General features: G+C 40.2%; 1 protein-coding gene across 2 annotated transcripts in view; it reads right to left on the bottom strand.

Annotated features, from left to right (window-relative positions):
- The window catches only part of FOCAD (focadhesin), a 312,742-nt gene extending 290,141 nt beyond the window's left edge, over positions 1–22,601 (bottom strand). For both annotated transcript variants that reach the window (XM_072841513.1, XM_072841514.1), the window contains exon 1: positions 22,533–22,601. The gene's annotated coding sequence lies outside the window, so the exon portion shown is untranslated. The remainder of the gene's footprint in view (positions 1–22,532) is intronic.
- Positions 22,602–23,933: the final 1,332 nt, after the last annotated feature.

Below are 23,933 nucleotides of genomic sequence, written 5' to 3'. Positions count from 1 at the left end.
ACTAACCAAAAAAAAAAAAAATCTTATTGACCAACAAATGTCTAATCTGAATAGCTAAAATCTCCATATTCATAATCTTACTTCAATTACTATTCAGTTACCTAGAATTTATTAAAGCATCACAGAATGTATTTTATAGGTATTTTACTTGTATTTCCTCCTCTCAAAAATGATTCTAATTTTGTGCACTGGTTCTCTAAAATAATTTACTTCTTAGCAAATATTATCTTGGAACAAACTGAAGTATTTAGGGAGTAATGATATGACATTACGGATCCTCTGTAAAATATTCCACTTACCCTCAAAAGGGTGAGGGAGGGGGATGATAGATAAAACAAGAATGTCTAAATGTCGATAATAGAGGAGTACATTCAAGTTCATAATACTGTTCCAGTTTTATGTATATTTGAAAATTTCCATAAGTTTTTTAGGCCTCCCACCATTAAAGACACAGAGAGAAGTCACTACCTATGAACCAAGGAAGAGGGTCTTCATCAAACCATACTGTCACCGTAATCTCAGACTGTCAGCCTCCAGAACTGTGAGAATTAAATTTGGGGGTTTTTAAGATATATTTATTAGAGAGAGAGAAAGCATGAATGGGAGGGACAGAGGAAGAGGGAAAGAGAATCTCCTGCAGATTCCATGCTTAGTGCAGAGCCCCAAGTGGGACTTGATTCCACTACCCTGAGACCATGATCCCAACCGAAACCAATAGTCAGACACTCAACTGACTGCACCACTCAAGCATCCCATCCCTGTTGTTTTGCTAAGTTTTTTAAAATCTCATATATTGGTTCTTACCAGGGGCCAGGCAAAATTATAAGCACTTTACCTATATAAACTCATTTAACCCTCCAACAACTCTATGAGATAGGTACTCATTTTACAGATAAAGAAACTGAGGGGGCAGCCCCGGTGGCACAGTGGTTTAGCGCCGCCTGCAGCCCAGGGCATGATCCTGGAGACCTGGGATGGAGTCCCACGTCTGGCTCCCTGCATGAAGCCTGCTTCTCCCTCTGCCTGTGTCTCTGCCTCTCTCTGTGTGTGTGTCTCTATGAAAAAAATAAATAAAATCTTAAAAAAAAAAAAAAACTGAGGCATGGAAAGTTAGGTAGATCATAAAGTAAGCTGAAATTCAAATCCAGATTTTCTGGGTACATGTGGACATGGAAAAGCCTGGAAAATACATGTTATGGGTGATTTTTATTTTTGCTTGTTTCTATTTTCTAAGTTTTTCACAAGAACATGTGTTTTTATAATTTTGAATAGTTACCAAAACATTTATTCAGATGCTAACATGTTCTTGAGAAGCAAAAGGTATGACTTTCTGAAACCAAATTACTGCAAGTATAGAAATTCATCACTAACAAGTGTCATACAGTGATCAACAAACTAGGAAAATTTTAGAAATGATAAAAGATTACTTTGTTATTAGCCATTTTACCAGTGCTTTATGGAAAGAATAATATTGAAACAAGGTCATGTAATTTAACTAGATAGATACAATTAACTTTAGACCACTTAAAACCTTCTTCCATTTTTAAAGAGAAACATAACTATTATAATTTTCCAATTTAGACTCCTGGGAAATTTTACACCAAAATAAAAGCTCTCATTCTTCAAAAGAATTATATTTGATTACACATAAATAGGCTTAGAAGTTAAATGCCAACATTTGTCTTGATTGCTGCTAACAGACCATTCAACCTCATTTCTTATTTTCCATGAAAACAAAATTATTAAGAGTTACAGTTCAGTTATTTTAACTTGCATTCTTAGTACTTATGCTGAAGAGCAATGAGCAAAGGAATTTTTTACAGGAAGATAGTAAATTTTGCAGCTATTAACTAAGTCAATGGTAGCCCAAGATGGGCATGGAGACTATATTCCAGTCCTGAATGGATGAATACAATCACAAAAACAAGATCACACTGCTGGAATCATTCGGAAATAAAACAGTGCAGTGTGAAGCAATATCATGTTTTTTGCAAACCCTAAGACTGTCCATCATGAAGATGAACAAACGTCATTAATCCAATTATGCTTACAGTCTTGTACACTTCTATCATCATCATGACAGAGCAACCTGACATAGAGACCGAAGTACATGGGGCTCAGGGTCAGTGCAAAGGGAACAAAGAACAAAGCCTAGACAAATCCTGGCAGCACCAACCATTAAAATCTATGATAATCACTTACTACCTCAGAGCCTGTTTCGTTTTTGGTTAAATATAGGGACACCTGCCTCACAAGTGGTTAGAGTAACATTATGAGTGTGCCTGAAAGCCAAGAGGATCTTGACATAGTAGATACTCTAAAAATATGTCCCCTCCCTCCCTTGATACCATGTGGGATGGTCAAGGGAGGTGAATGATGGAAGAAAACTTGAGTTTTAGTTATTTTTTTTATTTTTTTTAAATTTTTTTAATTTAATTATTCATAGAGACACAGAGAGAGAGAGGCAGAGACACAGGCAGAGGGAGAAGCAGGCTCCATGCAGAAGCCCAACGTGGGACTCGATCAGGGTCTCCAGGATCATGACCCTGGCCGAAGGCAGCGCTAAACCACTGGGCCACCGGGGCTGCCCTTGAGTTTTAGTTGTAAGTAGGTTTTCCCTGATCAAAGACCAGTGGGATCTTGTATGTAAGTCGCCAGCCTCAAAGTCAGAAACTATATGAGATTCCCACTCAAAATATAGCTGAATTTTAACATACCTGCTGAAAACCTTTCAATAGCTTCCCACTACACTTTATAATAAAATAAAAACTTCTTAGAAATAGTGAAATGGACCATAAGGGAAAGGAGGAAAACTGAGTGGAGAAAAATTAGAGAGGAAGACAAACCATGAGAGATTCCTGGCTCTGGAAACAAATAAAGGGTTGCAGCAGAAGGGGAGGTTGGTGGGGAGATGAAGTGACTGGATGACGAGTATTAAGAACACATGATGAGATTAGCACTGGGTGTTATACTATATGTTGGCAAATTGAATTTAAATATTTAAAAAAAAAAAAAAAACTTCTTAGCATGGCCAAAAGGTCCTACATGATTTGGTCTTACAACTCACCCTTAGTCAGGAAGCTTTAACCACAATGAGCCCAATGTGTTCCATGAACCCCCCAAGCTCTTTCCAGCTCCAGGTCTGGAACTCTCAGGACCCTCAGCCTCAAGCATCCTTGCCTTCTTGTTCAAACAGCTGACTCTTTATGTCCTCCATGTCTTCCCTTGAGCCTTCCCTATACCATTGCATCAAGTAGCTCCCAACCGACTACCCCCAGTGACCCATTACTTTCCTTCACAGCTTTATAACAATTTCAAATGATCATCATTTACTTATTTCTGCTGCCCCTCTCTGCCTCCCAGAGAAAGGCAAACTCTTGCATGCAGGAACCTGGTCTCTCTTTTGACCCCTGTAACCTCAGCATTTAACAAGCATCTCTGAATAACCAAAGCAAGACCTAGGATTTAGAATGTCAAGTTGGATGAAACCGTTCCTGTGTGTCAAGCACTCTGCACAACACTTTAAATAACTGATCCCATTGGATCTTCATAGTAACTCTGAGGTAGGTATTTATTAACTCCCACTTCCCACATGAGAAAGTAGGAGCTCAGAGAGGAAGTAACTTGCCTGAGGTCATACAGTGGTATTAATAGACAGGATTTATTGAGTTTTACCATGTGCCAGGCAGGCAACTGTCGAAGCTCCTTACAGGTCTTCTCTCATCCGATATTTAAAACAACCACATGACATGAGTACTATTATTATCCTCATTTTCATATGAAAAACCAAGTGAGGCAAAGAGAGGTCAAAATTAATTGCCTAATTATGTAAGAAGCAGAGCACAAATATGAACCATGCAATCTGCCTCCAAAGCTCATTCTTAGCCACTACTCTATTTAGTTGACACAGAGTTTTTGTAAAATTAAGATAATCCATTAAAGCACTTTACTCATAACCAGGCATATAACAAACACTTTTAATATGTTAGCTATTATTATTCTTAGTCTGAATCCAACACCTTGCTTTTTCTATTACATCTTGCTGCATCTCTTTTAAAGAATCACTTTAAGAATCAAGCATCTCTTTAAAAAAAAATAGCTGGGTATGGATCTACAGTGTTAAATCAGGTTTCCAAAGTAGCTCATCAGCATATGCAGACAGTTCTGTACCTTTGTATATACTGCAATCTGGAAAATCATGTAATCAAGTCTAATACACAAAATTACATATTAAAGAGATGACCCCAGGGCACCAGGCTGGCTCCGTCAGTGGAGCTTGCCACTCTTGATACTGGGTTTGTTGGTTCGAACCCCATGTTGGGTATGGAGATTACTTTAAAATATTTTTAAAAGGGGGGGGCCATGCCAAGCACAAAACACGAAAATAATCTGTCTAAACCTACCCTCATCCTATGGCACCAACCCCCACAATACATCTCCCACATTGTATATGTTCTTGGTTTTTTATTTTCATTTCACCACTGACCAATCAGTTTAAGTCCAATGGGCATCTAACAAAGAATAAAGATTGGCTACTTTTGTCATGGCAGCACGGATCTTTAGTGAAGTCCATGCTTCTTGCCACTGATAACAACACTCCATATCTATATTCCCTATCCCTCCCTTTTTTTAACAAGCACAAGGCAGTTTATTAAAAAAAAAAAATTTCCATTTTTTAAAACGAAGTAAATATTCATTGAAATAGATGAAAGCAATTATTTGCCCAAACAACTGCTCAAACGCTACCACACAGACACAGATGGCTCTGCTTCCGCAAATGAATGCTTGGCTGGCAGGTAGCCCCACCATGTGACAGTTGGAAACACAGCTCCATGAGATAGGGAAATTTCTGCGTGGATGAGTTCACTTGTTTAAAAAAAAAAAAAAAAAACACAGTTTGAAATAATGGCGGAATGTTCCCGAAGAAATGTCCAGAAGCAAAAAAGATCCAACAGAAGCCACTGCACGTTCCTTCTCGGTTCCCACAGCTGTCTCAGAAAACAGAGCTGGAACCACAACTTGGCATTACATTCCAGGCAAAGAGACTAAGAGCACAAGGTGCAAAAGGACCACACTGCAGAGTGAGGCTCAGACAATTTCTAATGTCCCTTCTGGCCCTGAGAGGATAGTAATCAGTTCTCAAGATGTAGATCTTCTCATGATGAAGGGCCTGGCTTCCATCCATAGAGCAGCTGTACCTGCTCAGATGCTAGTGAAGAAGTATGTCAAGCAGGAAGGGTTCCTCACTGAGCCTGCTGTGTTATTCCCCTGGACTTCTGAGTTTCTCGAGGGAAACAGATGGATCTTATTCACTACTGCGGGGCCTGGTGTGCAATAAGCAGTTAATAAGTGTTTTCTGAGTTGCTGTGTTTAGCACAGTAGCTAATACACAACAGACTCAAAAAATGTTAGAATCAAAATTCTGCTGTTTCTTTTGCTTTCAGATCAACTTTCCAAAACAGAAACTGAGAAACAGAAAAAACAATCTGTATCTTTCTCACTGGTGAAGGCTCATGAAACAAAGGCCCAAATAAATTAATAAGAACCAGGAGTAGAAAAATAAATACGTAAACAACTTTATTATCAAATTAACACAGTAACCTGAATTCACTTACCAACATGTTCAGGGTTTGAAAATAATTCATTCTTTTTAGACACATCTCTTTCTCCCAGCTTTTTTTTTTACTAAGCAAGTAAGTTTTGTGTAGGTAGTTTTTTTTTTTGTGTGTGTGTGTGTGTGTGTGTGTGTGTGTAGGTAGTTTAAAGATGTACCAAGCCCAAATCCTAAATCAGAATCCAGATTAGTGAGATTTTATTACACTGTTATTCATTTTGATATATTTTCTTTAAAAAAAAAGGTCAAAGAACACATGCAAAAGCTCACAAGACTGGTTTGTCACTGCTTCCAGCTGAATCTAATAGAGATGGAAAATAGGTCTTTGTTACTTGAATACATCATAAGTTTTACATGAATGCTTCAGTTGACAGCTATTATTTATCATAGCTATGCTCTTAATCTGCTATGTATTACAACCCTTTAGAAACCCACAGTATCACCTCTGCCTATTTCCCACTGGGGTAAAAGGCATTTTAAGCATGTAATTACCCAAAGAAGTAACATTTACTAATTTTCTATTACACAGCTAGTATCATTCATGACTGTTTTTATTTGTAGGGTGCTTAATAGTCAGAAACTCGTTAGCCTTCACAACTGTCCTGGGCGAAGCCTGTTAGTAAATCATTCCACATTAGCACAGAGACACCAAGCAGGGTATGCAAGAATTAGAAGAGGCTCCTGGAATAAAATACTGATATCCAATTAACAGTACCGGGTACAGTATGTCTTTCGGATAGTTCACTTTAAGATTATATTTAAACAAAGAAGATGAGGAGGAGGAGGAACAGGTGAAGGAGGAAAAAGCAACACATCGCTTCTCGTGGGAGTTTTTTAATTTCACAAATGTTAAAGCCAATACAATTTTTTTTTAAAGATTTTATTTATTTATTCATGACAGACACGGAGAGAGAGAGAGAGGCAGAGACACGGGCAGAGGGAGAAGCAGGCTCCATGCAGGGAGCCAGACGTGGGACTCGATCCCAGGTCTCCAAGATCACACCCGGGACTGAAGGCGGCGCTACACCACTGGGCCACTGGGGCTGCCCTATGTACAGTTTCAGTGGAACTTTGCAACACTACCTTGGACATAAATGACCAATGAGATGAACAGGAGCAAAGCCCTACAGACCAGCAGCTAACAATAAAAGCCAATGTTCAAAGAGCTGCATTTCAACCTCCAGAATTACTTCTGCCTATAGCCCGAATTCAAACACTGAAATTGCACCCAGCCAGGCTCACCTCCAAACTGATGCAAAAGTCCTCAAAGCCACAGAAATAAGGTAGAACCAGCATGGCCCCCAGGATGGCAAGAACCTCCCCAAACCCCACCCACCAAACTCAATTCCATTAGGAACTTAGCACAGTAAAGCTGAAAGTCTGAGGTAGGTTAAAACTAACCCACTCTGTAGGGGAGCAGGCAATCAAGGTACTACTACTTGCTGAGCATTCAATCTTATGTTTGGCACTTCTTGGCTACATCCCAGAGGGTGGCATATAGTCGTCGAGCTCTAATCACTTCCTGTTCCAAAAGTGTAAGAATACACAAGGCTTTAAAAGCAACCAACCACCTTTTGTGTAAAATTATTCACTGACTGATCTAAAAGGTAAGCTAAGGAATATGCAGATAAAATACTGCTTAGTTATGTAAAATACATTTACAAAGAGTTTTAATAGTATAAGCAAATGCTTATAATAGAGTTTTTAAAAAAGAAATTATTACACATAATCATGAACACAACCAAGATAAACCACATATATAAAGACATAGGATTAAGGGAGAAAGAAGTGAATGAATATGCAAAAAGATGAACAAGTTTCTGGGGTGCCTGAGTGGCTTAGTCAGATAAGTGTCTGCCTTCAGCCCATGGTCCAAGGGTCCTGGGATGGAGCCCTGCTTAGCAGGGAGTCTCCTTCTCCATCTGACCCGTCCCCATCTCGTGCATAAATAATTATAATAATAATTATTTATCTCCCACATAAATAAATAAAATCTTTTTAAAAAATTAAAATTAATAAATTCCTGTCTGGGAAATAAGATGATAGTGATCACAACCTATCACAAATCCTCCTTATATTTATTACTTTTAACTCCACACCCCCACCCCCACCCCTACAATGAGCATCCATTACTCTTTTTAAACTAAGTAAAAATTATTAATTCTCTTCAAATAAAACCATATGGTCAGTTTTTAGGTCTCAATAAAAAAAATTAGTGATCTTATTTATTCACTTGCAACCGTGGTCTTTCATCATCGTCTAAAGAGGCAGTTTTGCCACAGCACACACCAAGATAAAAGTCTCACTTGATCCAATTACACTGCTTATTAAGAGCTATTTAATGAGAAAGTCACACCTTTGAGTTATTAGAAGCTATAATGGTCCTGCAGAGTTCCAAACAAGTGAGCTAACAGAATTACCTTTGATTCTAAATTGTTTGCCAGCAAATTAATCCATCTGTCCCTGAAAAAAATTAAGTGTTCCTCCAGTGTGTTCAACTTTCTCCACTCTCATTTTCATCAAGGATGTTAGCCTCAGTTAAGAAAGTAGGTATTTCTTAACAGTTATTGTACAGTAATAGATATACAAAGAAATGCACATGTTTAATGTGTACCGTGTGATGAGTTTGGACATACTTAAACACCCACCCCCCCATACCATCAGCACAATCAAGGTATCAGACATGCAATGCCTTCCAGAGTTTTCTTGTGTCCTTTGGTTTTTGTTCTGTGGCAAGAAAACTTCACAAGATCTACGCTATTAACAAATTTTGAAGTGCACAATACTGTATTAGCTCTAGGCACTATGTTGTACAGTAGACCTCTAGAACTTACTCATTCCAGCCTAACGGAACATTTATAAAAGCCAGGTATGTTTCATTGCTTAAATTACAGTACAAAGAGTTTCTTTTCCTTGAATTTTCCAAATGCACATACAACCTGATACCTAAAAGAAAATTATATCATTACACAAGAAAATTACAGATGAATTTTAGGGCAGTCTTATGTTTTGGCATCTGTCAAAGAATAAAGAAAGAGTAGAGGCACCTGGGTGGCTCGGTGGTTGAGTGTCTGCCTTGGGCTCAGGGTGTGATCCTGGGATCTTGGGATCGAGTCCAACATCGGGCTCCCTGTGGGGAGCCTGCTTCTCCCTCTGCCTGTGTCTCTGCCTCTCTCCCTGTGTCTCTCATGAATAAATAAATAAAATCTTTTTAAAAAAAGAAAGAAAGGGCAGCCCCGGTGGCGCAGCGGTTTGGCGCCTGCCTTTGGCCCAGGGCACGATCCTGGAGACCGGGGATCGAATCCCACGTCAGGCTCCCTGTGCATGGAGCCTGCTTCTCCCTCTGCCTATGTCTCTGCCTCTCTCTCTCTCTCTCTCTCTCTGTGACTATCATAAATAAATAAATAAATATATATATATATATATAATATTTCTCACCTAAAACAATTCAAAATAGATCTACGCACCTTTCCATATTTAACTACCAATTTATAGAAAGCTCAAGAAATGGAGAACAAGGTAAACTCCATGTACAGAGCAATAAACTCGGAATTTGAGACATTTTATTGGACAACTGATTCTCCAAAAAATCAATGACATACAAAAAAGAAGGGCTAGAAAGACTGTAAGTATAAGTAATGAAGAGACTTAATAACCAAATACAATTTGGGAGCAACTGTAATAAAAACCCTATTGGCACAGCTAAGAAAATCTGAAATAGAAAAGGACTATCAGAAGATTTGAGAAATTGGTGTTACTTTAGCTTTTGTTGAGTGTGATAATGGCATAGAAATGATGTTTAAAATAAAACATTAAAATTAAATTACTACATTTATTAAGAGTGATTTTAATTAAAAATGATTTAAAATATTAATCAGGGATCCCTGGGTGGCGCAGCGGTTTGGCGCCTGCCTTTGGCCCGGGGCGCAATCCTGAAGACCTGGGATCGAATGCCACGTCGGGCTCCCTGCATGGAGCCTGCTTCTCCCTCTGCCTGTGTCTCTGCCTCTCTGTCTCTCTCTGTGTAACTATCATGAATAAATAAATAAAATCTTAAAATAAATAAATAAATAAATAAATAAATAAATAAATAAATAAATAAATAAAATATTAATCAAAAACAATTACTTTTGGAGAAAAATCCAAAGAAGGAAAAAATGTTAGAGAAACAAACCAAGATCAACAGAATGTTAATTTTGTTTAAATTCATTTATTATAGTACCTAATTATGTGTGTGTTCAATATTTTCCACAAGAAAACTAAGAAACCAGAAATTGTAAGATTACAATGTGAACCGATTTTAAAAAAAATTATCAACTTGCAAGAGCTAATCTGTGTGACTGAAGATTTCCTTGATGATATACAACAAAAACAAATTACAAAAATAAATTGGAGGGGTATCTGGGTGGCTAAGTGGTTGAGCATCTGCCTTTGGGATCAAGTCCCACATCCGGCTCCCAGCAGGAGCCTGCTTCTCCCTCTGCCTATGTCTCTGCCTCTCTCTGTATCTCTCATGAATAAATGAAGTCTTTAAAAAATAAAAAATAATAATAAATTAGAGGCTGAGGCACTTAAGAGATTATCATTTTCATTCATAATCACTAATTTCAAAGGTTATGTTCCTGCTTAATGGGTCAGAATGATTTAAGACTATGCTATAAATTAGAATTTAACATAACTCTGTTTTGACTGGAAAAAAAATCTCTTTCTTACCTGAAGTTATCAATAAAAAAAGGTCCAAAAGTTTAGAAGAGGTATGGAAATCTTCTGTCTCAGACTAATCCTTTTTTTTTTTTTTTAAGATTTTATTTATTTATTCACGAGAGACAGAGAGAGAGAGAGGCAGAGACACAGGCAGAGGGAGAAGCTGGCTCCATGCAGGGAGCCTGTGTGGGACTCGATCCTGGGACCCTGGAATCACACCCTGGGCTGAAGGCAGGTGCCAAACCACTGAGCCACCCAGGGATCCCTATCTCAGACTATTCTTTCACATATTAACTGTTTCAGCTTTGCTTTGAATAAAAATGTTATGATTTACACCTCAAAGTGAAGAAGCTGCTAGTAAGTACCTAAAGGGGAGATATTCTGTGCAGTTGATTTGAAAACAGGACACTCTTCTTCCAAAGAATAGAGCGTGGAGATGGAAAAACACTTTGGCTAGCTGAGCTCTAAAAAACAGGATCACAAAAGTATTTACAAATATATCAATGAGTGAATCAATCAATCAATCAATAAACAAACAGTACTTGTAAGAAGAGGCCACAAATATCCTCAGGTAATAGCCAGAATCTATTCTAAGGGCTCTTCCATAAAACATGGAAGAGATAGCCAGATACCTGAAAAAGTTCCATACTAAAAACCTACCCTTCGTTTGACAAATATTTATTAGATGCTACCTTGCGTCAAACGCTGTACTATTAAAAAAAAAAAATCCCTGTACACTGAAGATAAAAACAGGTCCCTGCCTGTACAAGGGGATTACATTCCTAGTAGAGGGAAAACAAAAATAAGCAAAATAGTAAATGACACAGCATTTTATAAGGGCTATATACAAAAGTAAAGCAGGAAAGGGGGACAGAAAGAAAGAGGATCTAATTTTTAGAAGAATGGTCAGTGAGGAGCTCACAGAGGTGACACACAAGCTAAGACTTAAATGAGGTGAAGCAGAAGTCCACAGTCTCTAAAAAGGGAATTCCAGGCAGAAAGAACAGCAATAGAAAAATGGTGGGAGGGGAACCTGGGGCTCAGCAGTTGAGCATCTGCCTTTGGCTCAGGGCGTGATACCAGGGTCCTAGGTTCAAGTCCCACATCAGGTTCCCGCAGGGAGCCTGCTTCTCCCTCTGCCTGTGTCTCTGCCAGTCTATCTCTCTCTCCCTACCTCTCTCGTGAATAAATAAATAAAATCTTTATTTTTTTTAATAAAATCTTAAAAAAAAAAAACAGTGGGAATGTCACCTTTAGGTTGGAGGAACAGCAGAGGCTAATAGAGCAGGTTAAATGAGTGAGGGCAGAGTAGCTGGAAATGAAGTTAGAAAGGCAACAAAGGGGTCAGATCACAGGCCACTGCGAAGACTTTCCCTCTTATTTAGGGTGGCAATGGGAAATCACTAAAGGGTTCTGGATGAGTGATGAGAGGAGAAATCTAAGGTGTGTTTTAAAAATAATCACTTTGTTCTGCTGACAATATTTCAGGGGGCAAAGAAAGAATAGGGCACTTAGAAGACTATGATAGTCTGCAAGAAATGCCCCAAATTCTTCCCAAATCCTGTATGCACACTTCTTTACAAAGTGACTTTGCTGCTCCCCTCATAAACAGGTAATCTATTTCTCCACTTTCTTGAATCTGGGCTTCCTTGTTGACTGCTTTAATCAGCAGCAGGGGAAGTGAGGCTGTGGAGTTTTAGTTTCAATGCCACACTGCTTCCTCTTGCTTTCTCGCTTCCATTAAATCACCATGTTAAGAGACATGGAATAGCGGGGCACCTGGGTAGCTTAGTGGTTGAGGTCTGCCTTTGGTTCAGGTTGTGATCCCAAGGTCCTGCGATCAAGTTCCGCATCAAGCTCCCCACAGGGAGCCTGCTTCTCCCTCTGCCTTTTGTCTCTGCCTCTCTCTCTCTCTCATGAATAAATATTTTTTTTACTTTTTTAAAAAAATCATGGAACAGCTGAGCAAGAACACACATAGCAGAGACAAGCCTCCCAGATGAAGCCTCCAAACCTACCAGTCCCCATTTGCTACATGAGTGAATCCAGGCAAGACTACCAAAAGAACTACCCCCCCCCCCGCTCCAAAACCAACCCCAACCCAAATTGCTAACCCCAGAATCATAGACTAAAAAATGATTATTGCTTTACCCCACTTAATTTTGGAGGTGGGTTGTAACAGCTACTCAATATAGAGGTTATTACAACATCAAGGACATAGACAATAGGGTCTTGGACTAGACTGAGAGCAGCAGGTAATGAGAAGTACTCAGATTCTAGACAGACATATGCCAAAGGTCCAGCCAACAGACTTTCCTAATAGTTTACATGTGTGGATTGTGAGAGCAAGAGAAGAGTCAAGGATGACACCCAGGTGACTGTCCCGAGTCATGGAAATGAAGGAGTGTCCAAGGACTGAGATGGGGAAGACCACAGAAGAAACAAGTATAAAGAAATCAGGGACTGAGGTTGAGATCTGTCATCCAAAGAGAAATGCTGAGTAGGTACCTGGATACACGGAGTCTGATTTCAGGGACAAGTCCAGGCTAAAAATATAAATTTTGCAGCTAACAGAGTATTACCAGCATTTACAAAGGCTGAGTGATATGACTGATATGATACAAAGCCTCATCCAAACTTGACATTCAAACTTCTAGACTATGAGGTCCAATGACTGAGCAGCACTCCAATGAGGTCGGAGAGATAAGAGAGAACCAGAAAGGGAGTTGAAAGGAGCAGTAAGGTAAAAGAAAACTAGGAATTGTGGCATCTTTGATAATTATGGGAAGAAAGTATTTCAAGAGGCAGAATGTGATCAACTGTTTCAAAAAATGCTGATAGGAAATGGTAACTATATGGCAGGCTGGGGGTGGCAGTTAATACAATGGTGGTCATCACTTTGCAATTTACAAATGTAAATTATCAAATTGCTATTTACAATTACAATCTCCAAATTTGTAATTTTATAATTTACAAATTACAATTATCAAATCAACACACCTTAAACTTTCACAATGTTATGTGCCAATTATATCTCAATAAAGTTGAGGCAGAATGCTGATAGGCCAGGGAAGAGATGAGGATTAAAAAACAGACCTTTTGGTTTAGCAAAATGAAAGTCATTAATCACTCTGAGGAGAGCAAATTCTGTCAGAGTGGTGAAGGAAGCAGGATTCAAGTGGGTTTGAGGAAGAATAAGAAAATAACCGGACACATGAGTGTATGTTTTGCTATAAAGGTGAAAAAAGAAATTATGTGGTGGCATGAGGGGAAGATGCGGTCAAGACAGATAATTGTTTTTAAAGATTTAAGTTTGTATTTATTTAAGTAACCTCTGCACCCAACATGGGACTCAAATTCACAACCCTGAGATCAAGAACGACATGCTCTACCTTCTGAGCTAGAGAGGAACTTTGAAAGGTAATTTTTTTTTTTTTTTGGTGGGCTCCATGTTGGGTGGGATTTGAACCAATGACCCTGAGACCAAGACCTGAGCTGAGATCAAGACTTGGATGCTTAACCAACTGAGCCACCCAGGCACTCCCATCAATAGGTAATTATTCTAAGATAGGAGAAATAACAACATGTTTACATACTGAAGGGAATAATCTAATAATTAGGGAAAATACAATCTTGCTGGAGAGATTAATGGAGCCGAATCTCTGAGTAGGCGAAAGGAATAGGATCTTATGAATAAGTGAGGAGCTGTCCTTAGAAATGTAGAAACTGTTTAACGTGACCCCAGATCCTAAAATAACAGGAGGGAAATCAGAGGGAATGCAGGTATGCCCACCTCTCACATTCACAGCAACTGTCATCAGTATCAAGGCATTTTTCACACCTCTCAGCCCAGAACTAACCTAAAAATGGTCAACATACCTTCCAGGCATACTAACAAGAGATGAGAGCTGGCACATGTGATGAAAAGTCTTTTGGACTTTTTGGAAGTCCAAAGTTCAAAAATAAGTATAAAAATCAAAAAGGCCATTGCCTCTCCTTCTCTGACAAATAACAAATATTCACTGGAGACATAGGTTATTCTTAAATTTAGAAAGAATACTCTAGCTGCTGTCCTACTATAAACAGAAACTAGGATGATTTGATAGATTAAAGCTGACAAGAAGCCTCATCCAAACCTGACATGCAAACTTCTATCTGTAACTGCAAAGCTGGCTGTACACTTCAGCCCTACTCACACCCAAGTCTAATCTCTTCCTAATCTGCCTTCCTCTTCAGTAAACACTAGCCTGTCCTCTCCTTCTGGACTTTGATACCATGGTCAACTAACTTTCTTATTAGATGCTCAGCATCTTCATTAGGTGTTCCCTCTACTTCTTAGGCCTAACAAAACCTATACTCTCCTTTGGTGGCAACTTCAGTAAAAGCCAATCATCATTCTAAGCTCCAAGGCCCAGAAGAACATTTCCTTACCATTTACCCCCATAGCTCTGAGGGCATGTCATGCAAGTATCTTCACCTCATATATACTCATCACTTCTACAGGCATCGAAAACTTCAGCCACAGTCTACTTTTCCATTCTGAGTGCCACGGTTTTCTGGGGTCCATGTCTAAGGTGAGTGATTCATTCAACACATCAGTCTCATTGCTCTTGAATATCTCATCACTCCATTTTAGCCATATACATCCATGGCCAAACCCTACATTCTATTAGCATCTTAAAATTGTCAACTCCAATATTCTTCTCTGAGTCCAGAATACTTCTATCAGCTATCTCCCTTATACCTACATACACTTGTATACTTACCTCAACCCAACGTCTAATCCCTTGAACCAGTTATTTTTTCAAGTTTATTTATTTTTTAGTAATCTCTACATCCAACGTGGGGCTTGAACTCATGATCCTGAGATCAAGAGTCACATGCTCTTCCAACTATTCTCTTTCAATCATTCAGCAACCTCCTGCTTGGTTCACCACCTCCATGCCATCTAAATCTCACATTCCATCACTTCAACCATCGTCTTGCTAATACTTTGAGCTCCAACGCATTCCTATCATGCACAAAACAAAGTCCAAGTACTAGATCATTCCAACTATTCAAAATCTCTGGATTTACTGATTTTTGTTACAGAAAGTCACACAATTCCATGAACTAAAAACATTACAAATTAATAATTCTTATTTTTAAAAGATTTATTTATATGAGAGTGCATGGAGAGGGGAGGGGCAGAGGGAGAGCAAGAGAATCCTCAAGCAGACTCCCTGCTGAGCTCAGAGCCCAATAGGGACTCTATTCCAGGACCCTGAGATCATGACCTGAGCAGAAATCAAAAGTTGGACACAACCAACTCAGCCACCCAGGTGCTCCTAAACTAATGACTCTTGTCTATCTTATAGACCTTCTCTAAAATTTCTAGTGAGTTCTCTCTTCAATGTCTCCAGTGTTTGACAATTGACCATTCATTCTCTGAAATTTTCTTTCTCCTTTTCTTCTAGAGCTCCAATGTCCATTAGGCTGTTCCCTCTCATTGTTTTTCATTGTACATCTTCCTTATGATGGTGCTTCCGAGAGCTTCTCTTCTGTTTTATTCTTTCTTACTCAACAAACTCTCTTAGGTATCTACAACCATTTACACTGTTTCTACTATTACCTACATGTTGATAACATCCTCACCTCTATATTGTATAAAATCCTTTCCTCATTCCCCAGACCAATGGAGCCAACTGCCCACAGAACAGCACCAACTGTGTGACCCAGAGGCATATCCAAGACTCATCTTAGTCACCTGATAATCCTCAGGGGGTTCTCACCTTGGGAAGTCATAAAGCTAGGAGGCATCTTGACTCCACCTTTTCTTTATCCCCATATCAAACTGGACACCCAATTTCATCATCTTCACATACTTTGGATCCATCCTAGTCTCTCAAACACCCCTGCTAATCTGGAGCTCTACCATATTATGCTTTCACAAATGGGCCTTACTGGGACACTTGGGTGGCTCAGTTGGTTAAGTGTCTACCTTCAGCTCAGGTCATGATCTCAAGATCCTGGGATGGAGCCCTACATGGGGCTCTCTGCTCACTGGGGAGCCTGCTTCTCCCTCTGCCTCTGTGCTTGCTCTCTCCCGCTCTCTCTCAAGTAAATATATAAAAGCTTAAAAAAAAAAAAAAGCAAATGGGCCTTGCTGCACTACAATTCATCCATCACCTTGCCACATGAAACTGACTTAACTTTCTTCAACTTAAAATCTCTTACCAATGGATTACCACAGCCTTGAAGATAAAGTTAAAAATCTTTAACACAGTAGGAAAGAGGGCCTATCATTATGGGCCCCTTGTTTACATATTAAACTTCATCTCTCTGTCTTCCCCTTAATACATTAAGAATCCATTTTGTTTCTGTCAGTTTGGCCTCACTTCCTTCTTGCGCCTAGAATGCCTTATCCTCCATCCTCACCAATTAATTTCTACTTGCTTTCAAAATTCAGTTAAAGCAAACATTCTTCCAAAAGCCTTCTCTGACTCCCCTGAAGTCTCATACACATACAGTTTTCCTGTCCCCCACAGGGCTCTATGCATGTGTCTGACTATAATATTTATCTCTTTATATTTTGGCCTGCTCTATGACTTCCATGCAATACTATAAGCTCCTTGAAGGTAGGTTAGGGACTTGGGACCAGAGCAGATACTCTTTGTCAAATGAAAAAAATAAATACAATATCTTTAGGGATGCCTGAGTGGCTCAGTGGTTGAGAGTCTGCCTTCTGCCTTGATCCTCGGGGTCCTGGGATGAAGTCCCACAAGGCTCCCCAAGGGGAGCCTGCATCTTCCTCTGCCTTCCCTCTGTGTCTCTCATGAATAGATAAATAAATAAATTGTTTTAAAAAAATACAGTATCTTTAATATCTATAACTCTAAAAATTCCATTAACTTGTTTCAACAATTCAAAGTGTTTCAACAATTCAAAACCTTAATACGAAGTTTCTTCCACTCCATGAGTCCTAATATCATATACTAAAACCTGAAGGTTTGATTAAATAAACCAACCTATTTGATGATTGTTAAAGAGAGGAAAACTTACAATAAATTCTGAAAGCAGCTAGGCCAAAGGAAACGGTTTTTAAAGAGAAGAGAGAACTATAGTTACAGCATTCACAATAATAATAACATTTGTTCAACATGCTTATCAGCCAAATTAGAAAGCAGTCATTTTTTTAACCAAAAAAAGATTAAAGGGATCCCTGGGTGGCGCAGCGGTTTGGCGCCTGCCTTTGGCCCAGGGCGCGATCCTGGAGACCCGGGATCGAATCCCACATCAGGCTCCCGGTGCATGGAGCCTGCTTCTCCCTCTGCCTGTGTCTCTGCCTCTCTCTCTCTCTCTGTGACTATCATAAATAAATTTTAAAAATTAAAAAAAAAAAAAGATTAAAAGATATAGTCTAATGCACTGAAAAGAACTGAAGTCTTCAGTTTAGAAGCGTGGGTGGACTGCTTCGTAGTCCCCAGGCAAATGAAAACGTTAATCTCTAAATAAATAATAATAATAGCTGACTATCTACGCAGCTTGTTTTCAAATTCCTTTGGCCTAAAGAAATGTTTTTCCATCATGAACAATGGAAAACTGTACAGTATTTAATAGCAAAGCTTGTGAACATCTCAAAAATATAAAAACTAATCAGACTAACTGAACAAAAGCCAATATAAATTTAGCAAAATTTCAAAATCATAAATGCAATGTTATTACTTCCAATGTGATTTGAAATAGAGTAAGAAGTTATGAGGTTAGAAGTACTTGGGGGACTCAAGTTATAAAAATAATATTCATTATTATTTCAAAATTGATGAGAACTTCCACATTGCTTGAAAGCTGGTTTCAAATAATTTATTTTCTTTTCTTTTTTTTTAAATTTATTTATTCATGATAGTCACACGGAGAGAGAGAGAGAGGCAGAGACACACAGGCAGAGGGAGAAGCAGGCTCCATGCACCGGGAGCCTGACGTGGGATTTGATCCCGGGTCTCCAGGATCGCGCCCTGGGCCAAAGGCAGGCGCCAAACCGCTGCGCCACCCAGGGATCCCTGGTTTCAAATAATTTAAATGGGAGAAAAACTGATAAACATCCTCTGTCCCATAAGCTTAGCAAATCTTGTTTCCTATCATATAGAGATACTATACACTACCTCAATCCAATTTATCAATTATGAATCACAGACTTATGTTATATTTACATAACTATACCATATTTTATTATACTCATCTCTATACCTGTAGCACTTTTTAAATTTTTTTAAAATATTTGTTTGTTTGTTGTTTATTGGGACACCCGGGTGGCTCAGTGGTTGAACGCAGGCCTTCGGGTCGGGGCGTGACTCCAGAATCCCCCCCGATCGATCCCACATCAGACTCCCTGCATGGAGCCTGCTTCTCCCTCTACTTATGTCTTTGCCTCTCTCTCTCTCTCATGGATAAATAAATAAAATCTTTTTTAAAAATCACTTTAAAAAATATATTTATTTGTTTGAGAGAAAGAAAAAGCATGAGAGAGCATGAGTGGGGAGAGAGAGAAGCAGGCTCGCGCTGAGCACAGAACTGGACACAGGACTCAATCCTGGGACTCCAGGATCATGACCTGAGTCAAAGGCAGACACTTAACAGACTGAGCCATCTAGGCACCCCTCTGTAGCACTTTTTTAAAAAATACACAATATAGCAGTGCCTGGCCTATTCAGTCAGAGAAGCATGCGACTCTTGATCTCAGGGTCATGTTGAGTTCAAGCCCCATGTTGTGCATAGGGATTACTTAAGTAAAACTTAAAATATATATATAATATATATACACATAATATATGTATTTCACATCTCCTTAAAAAAAAAAGTATCACCCACATGTAATGTGATCAAAGTTTAAGTTATCACCGTTTCTTTTTTAGTTAACCATTAACAGATAGATGCCCATTGATAGATGAATGGGTAAAGAGGATGTAGCACATTTTATTTACACACACACACAAACACACACACGAATATTACTCAGCCATAAAAAAAAAAAAATGAATGAAATCTTGTCCTTTGGAAGAGCATGGATAGAACTAGAGGATATGATGCTAAGTGAAATAAGTCAGAGAAAGACATGATTTCACGTATGTGTGGAATCCATAAAACAAGACAAACAAAACAGAAGCAAAGTCATAGATACAGAAAACAAACTGTTGGTTACCAGAGAGGGGAGTATTTGGGAGGCTCACAAAACAGGTAAAAGGGATTAAGAGGTACAAAAACTTCCAGTTATAAAATCACTAGTCAAAAAAAATAAAAAATAAATAAAATAAAATCATTATGTCATGGGGATATAATGTACAACATAGGAAATATAGTCAATAATACTGTAAGAACTTTGCATGGTAATTAGACTTCCAGGGATTTCATAATATATAAAAATATCAAATCACTATGATATACACCTAAGACTAATAAAGATACTGTATGCCAATTACACTTCTACTTTAAAAATCAAGTTGTACTATAGGCCTACCCTACCAATAATCTTGACACTATTATTTCCTTACTTTCCTTCTAAATACAGTTATAATTGTATTTTTCATTGTGTTTTTTCTCCTCAAACTTAAAACTAGGAAAGCTTCCTCTTGGATTTTTTCCCCTCAGTTCTTGCATTTTTCCTCAGTCTTCCATCTTGATCTGATCCATTTCCAGAATTGGAAAGGTGTAGCAAAAGCAAAACTGAAAAGTCATATTTCCTTAAACTTTCCAAATCCCTAATAGTAACAATTTAATGCACTTAATGGTTTGTGGGCAACTTCCAAAAAGTATCACAAGCCTATGAATATTATGCCTCAGAACTATTTTAGAAATCATTGTATACTTGCAGGAAGGGCAAACAATTTACTTGTAAGTCCCATCAACCAATCAGCAAATGAAAAATTGTGGCTGTGGGGCACCTGAGTGGCTCAATTGATTAAGCACCCAGCTTCAGCTCAGGTCCTGATCTCAGGGTGCTGGGATCCAGCCCTGGCTCATCGGGGAGTCTGCTTATCCCTCTCCATTGCCCCTCCCTCTGCACCTGCTCACCTCTCTTTCATACATATAAATAAAAAAAAATATTTTAAAGCTATTGTTATATTCTGTGGGCATTTTTATTCTCAAACTATTTATGGTTATCAATTCTCAACTGGAAGCAGCAATCAATTGAAATTCAGTAAATTTTAGCTTGATAAAACAAATGCTAACAGCACCTGGTGGCTCAGTCGGTTAAGTATCTGCCTTAGGCTCAGGTCATGATCCCAGGGTCCTGAGATCAAGTCCCACATCAGGCTCCCTGCTCCTTTGGGACCCTGCTTCTCCTTCTCCCTCTGCCTGCCACTCCCCCCTCCTGTGCTCTCTCTGTCAAATGAATGAATGAATGAATGAATGAATGCTAACATAGTCATCATATGATATATATTAGCCAGAGTGACAGTAACTACCTAACATTTAACCAAAGCAAGTTAACCAAGGCAGAGGGTTTTAGCTACCACTAATCTACCACTGCAACAAATACTTTGAAAATTGCATATGTATACAATTTTTTAAAGATTTACTTATTTCAGAGAAAGAATGAAAGAGAACGAGCACACATGGGGGAGGGGCAGAGGGAGGGGAAGAGAACCTCAAGAGGACTCCCCGCAGAGCATGATGACCTGAGCCCAATCAAGGGTCAGACACTTAACCTGCTGAGCCACCCAAGTACCCCCAATTCTTTTTATATCATACCTTTAAACATAGCATTAAAAAGCTACTGATTATTACATTTCCGAATTTAGATGAGTCATAGTGCTTTGTATGCAGGACTTGAATGTGAATCAAAATTGTAAATAAGCACTTGCTTGCTAGTCAAAAATTCAATGTGGACAGATTCAGAAAGATTAAAGCATATAATCGTAATATACATTGTGTTTTTAAAACGGTCACTTCCCAACCGTTAACAAAGTTCAGTAAACATGCCAATTGCCCCTCCTCTCCTTGAACATCTAAAAATTACAGAATACTTCTAATCCCATTGCCTCACTTTACAGACTGGCACCCGAGACCTCGGGTCTTTCAAAATACATCTAGCTAGCAGGATTACAGCACCTCGGGCCACCATGGTCTGAGGTTTACTGGAGGTGAAAGTAAGAAAAAAAAATGAAGTCTCAGAGGAGCTCTATCCTAGGATATAGATTCATGAGCTTCTACACCTAAATCTGGAACATGAAATTGAAACATCAAACAACAACAACAAAAAATTACAACTCAAATCTAGACAATAAAACTGGCAACTCAAATGAGAGAAAAGGCAGGGAATGCCCATTTTACTCATAAGACCCTGATCATCAAGGAATTATAAAAAAAAAAAAAAAAAGTTTGTTGAATGGATGAATGAATGATTGTATGATACTTGATACGATGACTTGATCGATTTTAGAAGCTCCAATTTCAGGAGCTAACCTGAAGGATCATGATGCCATAGCGGAAATTAAAACTCACGGTGCAACACACAGCCCCTATGTGCAGCACAACAGCCAAGTCTCTGCAAATCTCCGCATAGCTGTTGCAGGTATTTCATGTATATATTTATGAACTATTTTTTCAGGTAATTCCCGCAAAGGAGGACAGAGCCAGAGAACCGGTAAGTCTGAAAACAGGCCCTGCTCACCCATAAGCCTTTGCATGAAAGTGGACAGGATCTGAGTGAGTCACTGATAATAATCAGAGCGTCCCCCCAGCCAGAGGACGCGGCCCGGCATCGCCGGCAGGCACTGCCTTTAACTAGGGAACCGGTCAGGGGAGAGTGGAGCCACCGCAACCTGCTGCAGGTAAGTAAGCAAGGCTCGCGCCGATCTGTTTGCGAGTGGAGATCCTGCTGAGCCCCGTCGCAGGCACCAGGGCCGGCCCCGCCCAGCCGTCGCGCAGCTCTCCTACGCACAAGGCCCGGTCCTCCGCGAGTTCAGGGCCCACCCAGGACGGGACGAGGGCGGACGGCAAGGCCGGTCCCCTCCCAGGCCACCCACGCCCCGGCGCGGCCCTGCCGCCACACGCTCCCCTGCCCCATCTCCCACGCAGCCCCAGGCCCGCAGGGCCTAAGCCGCCCTCCACGCCGAGCTGAGACAGGCCACGAGCGGGTGCGATCCCGCGGCCCCGGAGCAGGGGCCAGCCGCACGGAGCACGGAGCACGGAGCACGGAGCACGCCGCACGCAGCGCGCCGCCCGCACAGCTTACCTCCCTTCTGCCCCAAGCTCAGCCCCGCGCCGGCTGCCTGACGTGGCCCGCCCCGCCGTCTCGAACGCCTGGGGGCGGAGACTACGCGGAGAGAGCCAATGGGCTGGCAGACTGCGAGCGCAGGCCCCGCCCCCTCCGGCTTCGCCCCGCCCCTCCCCGCTCTCGCGCACGCACGGTCAAGGCCAAGGCCGCGCACTGCGGCTGGAGGGCGGCGAGCGCGGCTCCCGGCGTCCCTGCAGGAGCCCGGGGCGGGGCAGAGCGGCGCGCGCAGGTGGGGGCCGGGGGGGGCCGGGGGGGGGGCGGGGGGGTAGGGCTGCCGCGCAGCGGGGGTTAGCCCGCGGGGACCTCGCTGGAGATGCCCCTGCAGCGTGCTCGGGGAGTCCTGTTGGCAGCCTGCCGCGATGCAGCTTTTGGCGACGCAGAGCAGTTTCTTGGGGTTTGTGGATTTTGTCTCCCGGAAAAAAAAAAAAGTCCCGTTGACATTAATGATTCAGAAAATCTAATGCAGGCGGCCTCCTGGTCACTTCGTTCCTCCCCTTGTAGCTGCCGCCTCGTGTTTTCACTTCCTTGGCCAACAGAGAACGCTGCGGCTGTCAATGCTGCACGGGTGCATCCACCTGTTGGAGAGTCCTACAAAACGCTACAGCCTGCATATATCTGCCCAGTTAACCTGGGAAGAGCAGGCATATGTAACTATTGCTATTATTGTTATTATTTTTGTCTAATACTTATTGCGTGTCCATCTGTGCATGAACACTCATTTTCATAAGAAGGCTGTAAAAATACCAGGCGCAGTAGAAGAGAAGCTGAAGGAGACAGCAGAAAAGAAAGAAAAAAAGTGAGAAGGTAATGAAGGAATGGAATTCTGGTTGTGGAAAATTATATACAAGAGTTAAAACAAGTTGCTCTAGAGAACCTGACCCATCCACCAGTTTCTAAATTCTGGTATATCTTTAAAAGTAAGTGTATATAGAAGTGGAGAGCTTTTTAAAAAGTACCGGTACCTGGGCCCCATCTCTAGAGATTCTCAATTTAATAGCTCTGCTGTGAGTCCTTGGTACCGGTACTCTCAAGTTGCCAAAGTCATTTTAATGTGCTGACACAAGAGTTCTACTTCTCATTTGTAGGAAGGATTTGGTTCCCTATACTCCACTTTAGAAAAGTAATTATATACCACAGGCTATTTCAGTTCTCTCAATAACGTATTATGCATTCATTCTGTAGGAATTTATCTAAATTAAATGTTAAACCTACTTAAATATTCAATCTCTGTTATCCTTTGAGAGAAAGCAGTTTAATAAGGTTTATAATTGCCTTCTTGATTTTATGGAATTTGCTGTGTTAACCTTAAAAATAAACTGCCAGTTACTTTACCAGCAGACGATGGGCTTAAACAGGAAT

Source organism: Canis lupus, chromosome 10 (genome assembly GCF_048164855.1).
Source record: "Canis lupus baileyi chromosome 10, mCanLup2.hap1, whole genome shotgun sequence".
Lineage (NCBI taxonomy): Eukaryota > Metazoa > Chordata > Mammalia > Carnivora > Canidae > Canis > Canis lupus.
This window is presented reverse-complemented; position numbering and strand designations above follow the sequence as displayed.